Source organism: Tupaia chinensis, unplaced genomic scaffold (genome assembly GCF_000334495.1).
Source record: "Tupaia chinensis unplaced genomic scaffold, TupChi_1.0 Scaffold000147_1, whole genome shotgun sequence".
NCBI classification, from domain to species: domain Eukaryota; kingdom Metazoa; phylum Chordata; class Mammalia; order Scandentia; family Tupaiidae; genus Tupaia; species Tupaia belangeri.
The window spans coordinates 684,450-699,863 of NW_006159617.1; positions in this window are offsets into that span (position 1 = coordinate 684,450).

Consider the following 15,414-nt stretch of genomic DNA (forward strand, 5'->3'; position numbering starts at 1 on the left):
CAGAGATGCAAGAGAAGAGAGACAATGAACTGTAGAAGATGCAGGAGAAAAGAGACATTGAGTTCCAGGAGTAGAGGAAATTCTTGTATGATATCAGAGGAAATACACATCATAAAAAAGAATCAAAAGGAACTGTTAGAGATGAAGGCCATAATACAGGGAATCAAACCCTCCCTTGAATGTATGAAAAGCAGATTAGATCATGCAGAAGATGGAATCTCAGATGTAGAAGACAGGACCTCTGATCTAGAAAACTTCACTAAAAAGACAGAAAATAATCCCCCAAAATAAGAATAATTTATGAGTAATACTAGATACCATTAGATGCCCAAACATATGGAAAATTGGTATCCCAGAAGGTAAAGAAACTAATCAGGATATTGGTAATCTATTCCATGAAATCCTGGAAGAAAACTTTCCAAACCTAGAGAGGCATTCAAATATCCAGACCCAAGAAATACATAGGACCCCAACATAGAATCAATCAAGAAGATCTTCTCCAAGGCACATTATAGCCAGATTAACCAAAACCACAGACAGAGACAAGGTACTAAAATTGGCAAGACAGAAACGTCATGTTACTTTAAAAGGATATCCCATCAGGCTAACATTGGACGTCTCATCGGAAACAATGTAAGCAAAGAAAGAATGGGAACATATATTCAAAGTGTTAAGTGAAAAACAATTAAAACCATGAATACTATATCCAGCAAGATTATCCTTCATATGGGAAGAAAAGTCTGAAGAAATTTACCAACACCAGGCCAGCTCTTCAAGAAGTTCTGAAGGGACTGTTATACCAGGAAAACTAAAGTCAGACAGAAATAAGAGATGGTAGGGGCAAGTTCGGAAGTATCAATAATAATGTTGAATGTTAACTTCCAGAATTTAAATGGAAAGATAGATCATAGTAACACTACAAATTCAACAAAAGAGGGATTGTGCAAGACTGAACTGGTGAAACAGAATTCTATGACTTTTGTCTAAAATATTACTGATTTTCTTCTTTGATTTATCATCCAGATTTAAGGATTTTGGCTTTCTTTTGAGTTGTTGATAGGTTCAGCAATTTGTTAAAAATAATTTTATTCATGTATTTATTTATTTTTTATCTTTTTTTTTTTGAGAGGATTTCTCTATAGGACGTGTGCGCTCACCAGAAAGACAGAGACAGAGAGACAGAAAGCGAGAAATCACCCCCCAGGAGGGATGGCCACGCCGCAATCCCTTCTCCTCCATTCTCCTCTCGGGATCTTGGGCACGCATGCACACGCGCCCGGTGTGAATTTTAAGCCACCGGGCCCGAGACGCGAACCACAGTCGACTAAATGGGAGTCCAGCGACATAGCCATTATGCTAGCTGCTGGTCCCAAGATCATTTTTTTTAAAGAATTGTTCTATTTAACTTTATCTATTTATTTATTTATTTTATTGAACAGAGAAGGATAGAGTGAGTGAGTGAATGAGAGAGTGAGAGAGAGAGAAAGTGAGAAAGTGAGAAAGCAAGCTGCCAGGTCTGGGACTTGAACCATGGTTGGCCATGTGGGAGTCTAGAGCCCTTTACTACATTTTATTTTTGAAAATAAGTTTATACCTCTCTTTAGCAAAAGGAGGAATGGAGAGAGAAAAAAAAATGTTTCAGTAGAAAATTGCAGTTTATTTATCACTAGATTCTAGCTTTGCCCATATTTTTAGTTTAAGATCTTTTGTAAGTCAGTAAAATGTGGAAAAGAAAACGTTTAGTATGGAAGAGAGGGGGAGGGGAAAGGGGAAGGAAAAAAACAAGTGAAAGTATGCTTAATTGACAAAAAAACGAGATGCTATTTGCTGCTGCTGATGTGTATAGTAATATTTTTGTCTGGATTGAAGTGTATGGTACTTGTGCTGGAAAAAGAAATGTTGTATGCTGTAAAGACATAATTAAGGGGCCAGCAGTTAGTGTAATGGCTATGTTGCTGGACTCCCATATAGTCGACTGAGGTTCATGTCCCGGACCTGGTGGCTTAAACTCACGCCGGGCACGTGTGCGTGTGTGCCCAAGATCCCTAGAGGAGAATGGAGGAGAAGGGACTGTGGTGTGGCCATCCCCCCTGGGGGGTGATTTCTCATTTTCTGTCTCCCTGTCTCTCTCTATCTGTCTGGTGAGCACACGTGGCCTATAGCAAAAAACTTCTTAAAAAAATAATAAACAAAAGACATGATTAAATGTAAATAAATAAGAAAAAAGAATACTAATTAAAATAAATAAAGTTTATTTTAACTTTTTAAGTATATAAAAACAGAAAAAGACTTTTCTACTTGGCAGGTGTGTTTTTGGGTGTGGACGTTGGCTGCAGCAGAGATTTTTATTTTCAAGTGTGGATTGTGGTTTTCACTCAGAGATCTGTATTTAGGGTTACCGAAAGGCTGACCACATGGTATGAACACCACTGACTCCTGCAGAAGTCACAGTGCAATCTGATCTCACGTATCCAATTGGCCAGATGAGCCCAAGGCCAGGGCTGCCTTGTGTTTATTATTGTTTTTTCAAGTTTACTTATTTGTTCGTTCTACAATAAGAAAGATGGAGAAAGATTGAGAGAGAGCGGCCACAACAGGGTCTTGACACCATGATCCACCACCAGCTTCAACCAGCCCCGCATCCTGGGCACAGGCATACCTGCAGTACTCAGGGAGGTCTCTGGATGTAAACCTGGAACCTAACCATGTCAGTTAACCTCACAGAGTGTTGTGTTCTACCCCTGCACCGCCATCCAGCCCTCTGTGTGCTCTTTCTTGCTGGTGTGTTCCATATGCATGAAATGATTGTGGCTCTAGGTGGCCCCAGGGGCTGGTATCTGATGGAAGGGACTTGTGTTTTTATCTCCCCAATGCCACTGAATAATCGTGTAACTTTGGACAGGTTCCTAACTCTCTGAACCACAGTATATTTATGTATTAGGTTGTTTACACTAATTAGGTATTTTACACAGAAAAATACATTATGACTTTCCTGACAATCCAATAGTACAGAGACCATGGAAACAGACAGGGTCATTTTGAAGATTAAATGAGATAATATCTATAAATTGGTCCTTGCGAACTCTGACATGCTGTGAAGTTCTGGTTGCCATAAACGTCAAGTCCTTTACCACACATTTAGACTTACTGGATATTTGTAACAAATTTTGAATTAAGTAGAATGAATTTCAGTCATTTCTTCTCCTTTTTGCATGCCAAGTAGCTGTTTCATTTCATAAGCTTGCTTGTCCCAGAAAGCAATTCCTCAATGTGCAAATATCCCTAATCCCCAAACATGCCTCAAATCTTTCATGGAACTCAATTGTCCTTTTCTATTTTCCTGAATTCGTGGCTATGCCTCACTATGTATGACTAGAGGAGGAGGAGGATTCTTCAGTCATCTGCCATTGCACTGATGACGTGGAAGCCAAGGCAGACCCAAGCTTGGTTTTATGTGTAAAAATAGTCATTTGGGTAAGAGCAGGGAAGGAGTCATTGGTTGGTCAGGGAAGCTTGGAGGAACCAGGCTCTCTGACTGAGGTCCAGCTCTGCCTTTTGTGAGCTTGTGGTCTCCCTACCTGACTGAGGAGTAATGCTGCCTAACTCAGGCCCATGAACGTCATTACAGTTTCCTGTTCACAATGTTGAAGGAATGTCGAGCTAATCAACTCTAAGTACAGGCTAGATTTCTTTCCTGCGTATTAATTGCAGCGTTTGAACAATTTTTTTTTTCAGTAAGAGAAATTAAGACAACAACAAAAAAGAACTGTATTTTTAGTGACTGAACTACCCTTGTTTATTTTGGAAACAATAACTGCAGATGTTGAAAAAATTAAAAAGAGCCTAGTAGTTTCCTTTCATGGTTTTGAAAAACGCTTTTTTTCCCCTACTTATCAAAGAAGTGTGTTCTCTTTAGACACAATACAAGAAAACTTAAAAGATAGTAATCATTCATGATTTCCACCAGACGGTGATAATCATTACTGACAGCTCCTTCCATTTCCCCCTGTATTTACATTTATACGTACACATCTAGAACCATATATATTTTTATCTTGACATCCATATCTTCATAGATTAATGGCAAGGTTAGTATGAATATTAAGACATATTCCAGAGGTCTTTTAAAACTATAGGAAATTACAGACTTAGAAGGCAGAGTCTAGATACAGCATTGGAAGAAAGGTGGAAAGATGAAAGGGATAAAATGAGATGGACAGTAGAGGGAGAAATGATGGAGAGGAAACCAATCCTGGTTGAGTGTCTACACAGGGATGTGCTGGGAGGTCTTAGCTTTTGACCTTTATGTGCTATGATATTTATTACCCCAAGAGGTAGGCTTATGGCACCCCTGTCTTCAGGAAGGAGAACTAAGGAATCAGATGGACCTGAATTTTTTTTTTAAATAATTATTTTAACTGTATTTATTATTTATTTTAATTAGGAGAGGAGAGGAGAGGAGAGGAGAGAGAGAGAGAGAGAAAGCCACCAGATCTGGAACTCAAACCACAGTTGGCCATGTGGGAGGTGTGCACCCTTAACCACCACACCATCTGCTGGCCCCAGAAAGACCTGAATTTCAATGTTCATTTTACTGCTCCTAGTCTAGAGTCTCACTTTTCTCCTCTGTAAGATCCATATAAATCTTGGCACCAGCGGATGGCGTAATGGTTACGTGGTTGGACACCCATGTAGTCAACTGCAGTTTGAGTCCCGAACCTGGCAGCTTAAAATTCACACCAGCGCATGTGCATGTGTGTCCAAAATCCTGAGAGGAAATGGAAGCGAAGGGATTGTGGTGTGGCCATCCTTCCTGGGTGGGGGGGTGAGTTCTTGCTTTCTGTCTCTTTGGTGAGTGCATGCACCCTATAACAAAAATCTCCCCAACAACCACCACCAAAGATCCATATACATCCTTACGTGGTTGCAGCAATGACTCAGAGATTAACATATGCAGAGCTCTTCTGACTAGAATATAGTGGGTCCTCACGGAGGGAGGCTCTTCCTGCTACTGTTATTTTCACTATGAGTAAACTGATCTAAGAGAAGATGAGGGCCTAAGATCATATATCTGTCAAGTGTGAAAGACAGGAATAGAACTCAGGTGATCAGGTTTGGGAACTCACGTTTTTTATATTGTGTTAGGTAAACAGGCAGAAAACAGATGATGTCTATTCAGTAGTCTAACATTTCCTTTCTTGCAGTCAAATGTTGTAGAAGATAAGTACCAGTGCTTTGGAGTGCATATATAAGCCTTTTCTGGCAACTTTAAGGAAAGAAAGCATTCTGCCTTCTGTTTAAATATAAAACTAGAGAAAAAATTATATCTCCCTTTTTGTGGTGACATCCATAGCTGATGGCATCTGCGGATAACAACCAAGGAAGGATTAGTGTGTGTGTGCATGTGTGTGCATGTGTGTGTCTGTGTGTGTGTTTCTCCAGGAAAATGGCAATGAATTTCATGCTTACGGGTGCTAACTACTACTTAGCAACGAGGTTTTTTTCCACTAGATTAGGAAACAGATGTTTTCTGGTCCATTGAGGAGTTTTAAAGGCTGGAAATACTTAAGAGTTATTTTCCAGGGCTGTTGACCTCAATTCTTGGATTATGATCATTCTGGCAGGGGTCCAGAGCTCTAGAGCTTTTAATCTGCAGAGATTCTTTTGTGTATTTATCCTACTCAGCTCAAAGTGACCTTTTAAATCCTTAATTCATGGAGGCAGAGTTTAGATTCAGAAACTGGGATTATTAATTTTTTCCCTTTAACTCTAATAACTGAAATATCAGAGTCCTTGCCTGGCAAACTCCCCGCAGCAGTCTCATACTCAGTTCAGTTAGAATGTTCGACTTCTCAGGCATTCTCACCTTCTGTTCAAGGTGGCGTTTTGAAAAAACAATCACAGAACCAACAATAGCCAGAATTCACTGGCTACTTATTCTCTTGGTCAGGACTGGGTAGGCCATGCTATCCAGTAACAAAACAAAACAAAACAAAACAAAACAAAACAAAACAAAACAAAACAACCAAATCTCCGTACAGTGAAAACAAAACAAAACAAAACAAAACAAAACAAAACAAAAATAGCCAGACTGGCTACTTATTCTCTTGGTCAGGACTGGGTAGGCCATGCTATCCAGTAACAAAACAAAACAAAACAAAACAAAACAAAACAAAACAAAACACCCAAATCTCAGTGGCTTAATCCACATTTCTTTTTTTTGCTCGTGCTATAAATGAGAGCCAGGTCCCGTGAGGGTCTGTAGGGTCTTTGCTGATCACAGTCACATAGTGACCTAGGACGATGGAGGTGGCATCTCCTGCTTCATGGCCACCATGGTGGTGGCGAGGGGTGGTGGTGAATTCCTCCCTGGCTCTTTGAGATCTATTGGCCAAAACAAGTCACAAGGCCAAGACCTAATTCAGATGGATCCAGAAGGTACTGTTCTGCTGTGTGCCTGGCAAGAGAGGAGAAGCAGAGCGCATGGGAGCAGCTCAGTGATCCCACATCCCCGGGTGCCAGGCTGATGGGTTGGGTGTCTCACACGTATCACCTGCAATCTTCACCACTTTGCTGGAAAACACAGGCTCATCCTGTAGATGAGGAAAGACTCAGAGAGGTAAGGTGCCCATGGATGCACAGGGCCGAGATCACTGAAATGTGGTCTGAGACTCAAATGTGAGCACTTTCTTCTCTGTTATGCTGCCTAGGCTTTTACCTCCTTCCCCAACTGAACATTCTCCATGGACGGCAGTGATGCCAGTTAATCCTCCTGTGACCAAGTTTTATGTGACCTACGTTCATTGCAAAAAGTTGCCTTGGAGTCTGGCGATGACAATTGTTCATGGCCCTAAGAGAATGGTTCGGCTGGGGCTGATCTGCCGAATCATGTGTCTAGGTATATGGAGAGGCCAGAGGTGACTAGAGAAGAAACAAATGCCCTTTGGGGAAGTCAGACACTGGATAAATTCTCTGCATGGGCATTAGACTCTAGGGATCACCCATGATTGTGACCCTGGTGCTGACACACTGCCTAGGCTTACACTTACTAGGCGGATCTTTGTGTTTGCTTTCTGTAGATGATAGGTTGGTAAAATAATTGCCATGGCATGACTTGGTTTATAAAATTAGAACACAAGTAGAGGTGCTAACCCCACCTTAGAAATGACCCAGACCTAGGGACCAGCTGTTAGCGTAATGGCTATATTGCTGAACTCCAGTGTAGTAGATTGTGGTTTAAGTCCTGGAACCCGGTGGCTTAAACTCATGCTGGGCACGTGTGCATGCGTGCCCAAGATCCCAAGAGGAGAAGGGAGGAGAAGGGATTGCAGTGTGGTCATCCTCCCTAGGGGGGGTGATTTCTCAATTTCTATTTCTCTCTCTCTCTCTGTCTCTCTGGCGAGCTCATGCACCCTGTAGCAAAAAACTCTTAAAAAAAAAAAAAAATAAATGCCCAGACCTCTAGCCAGTGGCCATAAAGAAGTTCTCTTTCTTCTACTGGTATAGAAGAGAACATTCTCTTGAGCAGCCAGTCTGTGCCCACAAACTTAGCAATGCCAAGACAACCTTCTCTGCTGTTCCCAATGGCTATTGTCAGGGACACAGTGCCATTAAGGTGGAAGAGTGTGTTTTGAGACCTTGAGGTAGATCTTGAAAAGCAATTACCTGCTTGAATAGCACTCTGAATTGTAATGCAATAAATATGGAATAGCAGATGAGTGTCTCTTCTTGCCTATGAGTTTCTCCTTTCTTTATATGTGCTACTGCTAATGTTTGTTCGTTTACTGATAATTTACTGCCACATGTAGCATGTGGGCACTTCCTAATAAACTCATCTACTATTTGTGTAAAGGACAATTTCTGACCAATGGAGGACTCATTTTCAAGTGCCTGCAAAACACGGAATGAGAATTCTTGCCGAGAGGAGTTTTGTCTTTCTCCCTCACTCGGCAGTGTGCTGATGCTGAAGCAAAAAGATGACTTGAGAAAGATGGCAAACATGGAGTTGTCACATTAGAGAGATGGATGTTTTGGTGTTTTGCAACCATTCACTTGGCTATAACCAACGAAGAATGAACACTCTTTCTGGTCCATCATAATCCAGAAGGAGGCTCCTCATAGCAGACCAGGTCTGAAGAAGAAACATTCTGCGTAATTAAGGAGAGAAGCCGATCTAGGTCCAGTCATGGTCGGGACCTTCCATCGGCCAGTGGCTGTGGGTTGCTAGGAATTAGACCATCCTAACCCCCTTTGGAGACTATATGTACATTACCATTTCTGGACAGTAAATGTTTTATGGATTTCAGGCCTAAACCATATTTTACCATGTTCATCATGTCTTAGGTTAAAGATAAACAATTACATAAAGTCTTGTGGACTGGATGTGATTCCCATTGGGGATGAGCATCAAGATTCTGGTTCTCACAATAGGCCTGTCCAGGTGACTTTAAAAAGAGGTTTGCACGTGTCTGGTGGCACCACTCACACCAAGGTTACTGTCCACAGACGTCTCCTCCCTTCCTCCAGACCAGTGTCCTTTCTCAGGAGAGAGAACTGCAGCAGCCGTTGGTTGTGTGGGAGGAAGGCTGAGCTGAGACACAGCCTGGAGGCAGGAACAGCTTCTGATGCCCCCTCAACCGTGGCACACGTGGAATTTCCAACTTTCGCTGTGATGAGGCTGTTTGGCCTAATTCAGGGCCTGGGCCATGTGTCCTCCATGATCATACAAACCCATGTTATATGGAGGAAACAGTCTCTTCTTTGACACTTAGAGTGGACAGAGGGAAACTACCTGTGACTCTTAGCAAGTGCCCATGTTCAAAACCCATTTAGGACAACATCTACTAAGGACAGTCATGATTTACCCCAAGTAGTTGGTGTTTATGTTAGCAGTTTAGAAAATGTAATTCATAGGTTGTTGTCTCTTTGGGGTAATACTGTATACGTTTAGCTACCATATTTTGTGGCTTGCTTTGGAAAACACATCTTTTCTTTGGTTTTCTGAAAATCCAATAAGATGTTTCCTTGAGTCCAACCTTTTCTTGGTATGATTACTAGTAATTAGCAGAAATTTTTAGCCTTTTACTGGCACTTCCAGCCTCGCCAGGCATCTGCTTATAGCATCAGAACAGCCAGTGTGTGGGAGGTGAGGCTGAGAGTGGAGGCTGATTCTGCAAAACTGAGTGTGTTTCCCGCATGGGCCCTCACGTCTCCATTTCTCTCTTTTGACCCCACACTCCCTTTTGCACTCTTGAGGATTCTCCCAGCCTCATTTAGTTGGCTTTGCTCTGTCACTGCCATTGACAGACATGCACTTCTACAACGACAGACCTGATGCATGTGTCATGCCCTGGAGCAAAGAAGAAACACGGTGTTGGACTGAAGGAGACACAAGTGTGATCTGTCTCCCTCTCCTTTGGCTTTTGTTCTACTTCCAGGCGAGACTCAGGTCTGTGCAGCTTCTTACAGGCCGAGTCTCAGCCTGGACTGACGGCAGTGAGGTCTGCAGAAGGAGCTGTCTGATGTTGGCTGGAGGGAGAGCCGTGGTGATCGTGGTCCTCGGCACTGAACTGAGGCCAACTGTATGAGCCAAATGGAACCCTCCTAGGCTTCACGGTATTTTGGAAATAATTAGAAAACTCAGACTTCAGAGAATAGAGAAGGCGTTTGTTTTTAGGACAGGGGATGATAGGTGGCCCAAGTGATAAAGTCTGAGTGTGGAATTTTCAATAAATGAGAAAAGTATGACTCTCATTAAGAATATACGGTAAACACCCATTGAAGATTTCTTTAACTCATGAATGAGGCAACTGTCAGGGTGGTAGAGCTGGTTCAAAGGCAAATATGATTAGCATCATAGTCACGGGAACCAAACAGCGCCAGAATAAGATTTGCCGAGACGCCACTGAGGTAAATGATGGTAAATGATGGCGATCATGATGTGACTGAAGGTTTCCAACCTGAACCAAGAGGAGCTGTAAACTTGGGGTTGCTGCTTCTGTGGGACGGAAATTATTTGAGGCTTATCAACCTTCAACAAGCTAACATCTGAGTTTACAGTCTGGACCCTGCAGAGTAGTAAATGTCAGGTAAAGGTACAGTATTTTGCCTGGGCATCAGGTGCCACCTGGGTGGCTTTGTAAGATACTGTTCTGGGTTTCCTTGGAAGGACACTTAGTCATCTTTTTGTTTTAATTCCAAATTGTGAATAACTTTCTTGACAATAGATAATGGGGCCATTGCAGAAGAGGTGCCCGTGGTCAACGACCGAGCAATCTTCTTATCTCCCGGATGGTATTTACTCTGAGTCGTTACCTACTCCAGGGGCACCTCGCCCCTGCCTGCTGTTTCTGCCGGCTCTGGCCTTCCTGCTCTCTGCTGCGGTCGTTGTGCCTGTCTTCACCACGTCTGGCTCCCAGGTGAACCATCTGGGTTGACATGTTCTTCCTGTCTAGCTTTTGTTTCTTCCCTTGGTTCAGATTGGAAAACTTCAGTCACAGAGTAAAAATGTACATTCTTTAAATGGCACGATTATTTTGGGGAAGACATAATTTGAAAACAGAATTGTATTTTTGTCTAGGTCCAGAACACCGTTCTAAACAATTTTTTTGTGAAGTGACTGGTTTTGGTGTAAGAAATGACTGTTTTACCTTCAAACTTGTAAGCAGTAAGAATTTTTATTTTATTTATTTATTACTTATTTATTTATCTTTTTGAAGAGGTTTTTGCTATAGGGCGCGTGCGCTCACCAGAAAGACAGAGAGAGACGGAGAGATAGAAAGCGAGAAATCACCCCCCGGGGGATGGCCACACCGCAATCCCTTCTCCTCCATTCTCCTCTCGGGATCTTGGGTACGCACGCACACGCGCCCGGCGTGAGTTTAAGCCACACTGGGTCTGGGACTCGAACTGTGGTCGGCTACACGGGAGTCCAGCGACATAGCCATTACACTAACTGCTGGTCCCAGATTTTTTATTTTTGAATTGAAAAACTTTTATGATCTTTTTGCTGCTTCCTGAAGCAAGTTTTTCTTTGCCAATTAGTGAATCTCTTGTGCCTGCACAGGCGTGTGGGCACACACATACACACGCCCAGCAGCAATACGTCTTATTAATTACGTTTTCAAGAGAGAAAAATGTATGATTAATTTGGGCACACTGAATTCTTTTTTAGTTAAAAGCTAAATATAGTGAAGCCCTTTGAGTTCCCTGTTATGCCTGCCTGGCAGACAGTTTTATGTGTCAATTACTTTATCTCATTATGTTCTAGGACCCCTGGCGTGACAGACAACAAATGATTTTAATGGTTTTCTGTGCTCATCTCTTACTTTTGGAATTACTTAATCTCAAAGAAGATGCTACAGACAGGCAGAATCTGAATAGAGGGGTGGCTGGAGGTGGGACAGGGTGAGCTGGGGTCAGAGTGAAGCTAGGGCCATGAGTAAGGAAGAGACCATGTCCTGTGAGGCTGTCAGAAAGACATCTCTCTACCAGGAATTCCCTGTGTCTGATTCCAGAACATGCGCTTACTCAGGGCTCTGTTTTCCTGATAGTTCGTTTGTGAGGATTTAACTCTTATCTCAGGTTACGTCTTGAGAGTCTAAGGATATGAAGTGGCATGACTTGGTCCAGCTTCTCCATATTGTTGTCTGAAGTCGGGACAGGAGGCTGTTAAAAAAGGTGTCTATTCCTGATTTTCACAAATCATTTTCATAAATCAGAATCTGGGAATGAGTTAGGAAATGTCCATTTTAAACAAGCTCTCCAGGTGATTCTCAAATATTTGAGAATCAACATAGTGGATATTGTGCTAATTCTGCCTCCCATACTATTCTTCAAGCCTGTGTCTCAAAACAAAATTTATTTATTGGAATCATCTTGATTAACAGTCAAACTATTAGGTCATTAGGAAAGTTATGATGTATTTTTTCTATGCAAAAATAAATTACGACTTTCCTGATGACCCAATGTCTAGATTAAAAAGTACACGGGGGGACAGGTGGCATGGTGGTTAAAGGCTCTGGACTCCCACATGGCTGACCATGGTTTGAGTCCTGGACCTGGTGGTTTGCCTTCTCATTTTCCCTCTTTCTCTCTGTCTGACAGAACTGGAAAATAATAATAATAAATAAAATTAAAAAATAATTCTTAAAAAAATGCATAGGAAGGAGTAGATGAAAAACGCAGCCTTCCTCAGGGTGTGTGATTAGGGAAGCTTGCGTCATCCCGATGACTCCTCAGTGAGGCAGGTACTCAGTGGGAGCCGTAGGTCTGGAGCCCTGAGCATTCCCACTGGTGTCCTGGTCTGCAGTGGCTTTAGAGTCCACGTAGAGAGGCACAGACTTTCTGTTTTGCAGGAGACTTGGTTTCGTGGTATCTTTTCTTTCCAAACTGAGCTGGACAAGAGGATTTCCTGGGTGCATCTGGATGTTGGAATTCAGAGCTCGCTGCCCACTGCGTGCTGACTGGAGGAGATAAAATGGAAGTCCCTGTTGGTAGCTGCATGGCACAGTGTACATCCAGGGCTGCAGAACTGCAGGGGCTCTAAACAAGGAGCACCAAATGAGGGTTTCAGATGTTCACACCTTATGCTTGTTATGGTTTCCTATTTAAAGTAGAGACCATGTGACAGTACTCTGTCCCCTTTAGTGTCTATTGGAAGCCATAAGAATTCCTAGGCTTTAGGTTTAAGAAGTTGGGAGACAAAGGTTCATAAGTATGGTCTGTGTTTCCTTGAGTGCAAGCTAGTTTGCTTTTAAAAATTGTCAAATGACTTACTGATTCAAAAACCCTATTGTTTGACTGCTGGGTAAGCAGGAAGGGTGGTTGAGTTGAGGTTTATTGGGCTTATGAGTGCCATGTGCCAGGTAGGATGCCACATGCTTTATCTGTATCCTGTTGTTTGATGTTGGACATTTGTCCCAATTCACAGTGGAGGAAACCAACGTTCAGAGGGCCAAGTGGTCTGTCTCAGGTGACACATCCAGGAAGGGGCAGGGCCAGGACATATGAACTGGAGTTCTGTAGTGTTTTACAGCATTGCCTGGAAGAACAGGCCAGGTTCTTTTTTCTGCCCTATGAAGAGACCCACACCCTAAAAGTGACCTAAAATTCCACCTGGGGCTCAGAGGCCGAATGTTTGGCAGTTGAAGCATTGTGGAAATCTCAGTCAGGAAGGAGGATCAGTATTTAAAGAACTCAATAATTTGCTAAAGCAAATTGCTAAGACTGTAGCCTTGAGGAAAGAAGTTCATGAAGAAACTCTGCCTCTCTGTGGACTATTTAAGTCTAGAAGCCCCATATAGGGTGCCCCCTGCTGTTCTAAAGGGGAAGTGATGATAGAGAGAATTTTTTTCTGGAGAAATTTTTGCTATAGGGCACACACGCGCATTGGAGGGAAATGTGAGAAATCACCCTCTGGGGGCCAGGGTGGGGGGATGGTCATGCCACAGTCCCTTCTCCTCCATTCCTCCTCCTGGGACTTTGGGCCTGCATGGGATTTCTGTGTCTGGAGTGTTTCAAGCCACTGGGTCCAGGACTTGAATTGTGGTCAGCCGTGTGGGAGTCCAGCTCCTTAACTACTATGCTTACTGCTGGCCCCTAAAGGGGAAATTTTTAAAAAAAGAATTATTTATTTAATTTTATTTATTCATTCATTTATTTTAATTTGACCAGAGAGAGATACAGAGAAAGAGGGAAAGTGAGAAAGTAAGCTACCAGGTTCAGGACGTGAACTGTGGTTGGCCATGTGTGAGCATCCAGTGTGTGCCTTATCCACCATGCCACCTGCTGGCCCCTAAAGGGGGAGTTTTGTTTTTGTTTTTGTTTTTGTTTTTGGAGAGTTTTTTTTTTGCCATAGGGCGCGTGGGCTCGCCAGACAGACACAGAGAGACAGAAAGCAAGAAATCATCCCCCAGGGGGGATGGCCACGACGCAATCCCTTCTCCTCCATTCTCCTCTCAGGATCTTGGGCACGCACGCACACGTGCCCGGCGTGAGTTAAGCCACTGGGTCCGGGACGCGAACCGTGGTTGACTACGTGGGAGTCCAGTGACATAGCCATTATGCTAACTGCTGGTCCCTAAAGGGGGAGTTTTAAGAAAAGCAAGATGGTGGCTTCTGATGCATCTTCTCCAAAGGGTTTTGCTTGTAAGGAAGATGTGAGAGGGACAGGGCATAGTGCTGTGAAAAGGCCTATCCCCCTCTACCACTTACCCTACAGTCGCTTAACCTGTTGCTTCCACCATTATTGCTGAACGTGCAGAATTTCATGATGTGGTTAAGGGTCATTTCCACTTGGAACCTTTATTAATCCAGTGTATTAAGCAAGTGCCGATTGGCCTTCTTACTCTCCTGAGTTTTTGAGTTTTGTTTTTTCCCATAAAGAAACATTTAAACAGTGAAAAGCATTTCTTTCATATATATCTTATATTCATTTATATTGACGTTGCAAGCAGATATTTCTGTAGGCTTTGGATGAGTGATCCATGACGTTTGATTTAAAAGTTTAACTTGATGGGCATCACTGTATTCATGCACCAAAAACCCCTAGTGTATCCGTATATATGTACAATTATTATGTCAATTAAAAATAACAATGAAGAACAAATTTAAAAAGACAAAAGTGTACTTGCAAAAAAAAAAAAAAAGGAAAAGAAAAGAAAAGAAAAATTTATCTTGTCGTGATGGATAGTCTTGAAAGTTCCAGAGGACTTGGAGCAGTGGGTGGCATGGTCTGTGATGTGGAGGGGACTTGACTCTGACTCACACATGAAACTTCGGCATGTGAGAGGGCTGTTGGGAAGTCAGGCTGTGGGGAGGGAGCCACAGAAAAGCACAAAAGGCACACAGTCTCATTCCTCCTAGGCCTCCTGGCTGGCGGGGTGGCTGCTGGCCACCTGGCAGTGTTCTGTGGTATTCTCCCAGGAGTGGATTCCTGGACTCCTTGGTGCAGGGAGGGCAAAAACATGCCTTGCTCCTGTCCAGAGGCAAGGATAGAGCTATAGAAGCAGTGTATGGAGGAGGTTGTTAAAAACAGAACTCCAACTCTTCGTTCACAGCCTCGGAGAAGTTAACCAGCATCATATGGCCTAAGGTGAGGCTCCCAGAGGCCAGGGGCCTGAGAAGACTCTGGAAGTGCATGGTTTGAGGCTAGCCCTGCCTGGTGTGTGGCATGGGCCTCTTCAGCTACCAGATTTGAGGATGCAGCAGGAGAAGGGAATGGGGTGAGAGGTTTAGCTAATAAATGAGATGTTAGGGGTCTCTGAGGATTGACTGTGCTTGCAACTGCCATGGGCTCCTTCTGAACAGTCCCAGGATTTTTCTGAGTAAGATAAAGACCCACATTGAGCTAAGCATTTTCTCTCTGTCTCTGTCTCTCTCTCTTTTTTTTTTTTTTTTTAATAAATTTTTTTT